The 586-nt window shown below is 60.9% G+C and overlaps 1 protein-coding gene across 1 annotated transcript in view; it reads left to right on the top strand.

Annotated features, from left to right (window-relative positions):
• Positions 1-586, top strand: part of CREB3L3 (cAMP responsive element binding protein 3 like 3) — an 11906-nt gene that overhangs the window by 10843 nt on the left and 477 nt on the right.

The raw sequence follows: 586 nt of genomic DNA, 5'->3' as shown, positions 1-586 counted from the left end.
CGAGCCTCTGCCGGAAAGAGGTGGCCGAGGCACAGGGACCCTGGCCGCCGAGTCCCCGGTGCCCTCTGGCCTCCCAAGCCCCCCCAGCGCACAACCCATCCCGCCCCTTCTAAGACTGCGTGGTCCTTAATAAAACATTTTGACAGAGGCCAGCTGCGGTGGCTCCTGTCTGTCATCCCAGCTCTTGGGGAGGCGGGGGCGGGAGGATCGCGTGAGCCCAGGAGTTCAACACCAGCCTGGGCAACATGGCAAGACCCCATCTCCACCCCAAATGTTAAAAACATTAGCCAGGTGTGATGCCCTGAGCCTGTCATCCCAGCACTTTGGGAGGCTGAGGCTGGAGGATCGCTTGAGCCCAGGAGTTCCACACCAGCCCTGGGCAACACAGCAAGATCCCATCTCTACAAAAAAGTCAGATAAAATTCGCTGGGCAAGATGGCACGCGCCTGTAGTCCCAGCTCCTCGGGAGGCTAAGGCGGGAGGCTCGCCTGCGCCCAGGAGGTGGAGGCTGCAGAGAACCGTGGTCATGCCAGGGCGCTCCAGCCTGGGCGACAGAGGGAGACCCCGACTCAAAAAAAAAAAAACA

The sequence above is a fragment of the Carlito syrichta genome, unplaced genomic scaffold (assembly GCF_000164805.1).
Source record: "Carlito syrichta isolate Samal-C Ts95f unplaced genomic scaffold, Tarsius_syrichta-2.0.1 Scaffold120745, whole genome shotgun sequence".
Taxonomy (NCBI): Eukaryota; Metazoa; Chordata; class Mammalia; order Primates; family Tarsiidae; genus Carlito; species Carlito syrichta.
The sequence above is the reverse complement of the archived record's forward strand: the minus strand, read 5'-3'. Positions and strand labels throughout refer to the sequence as shown.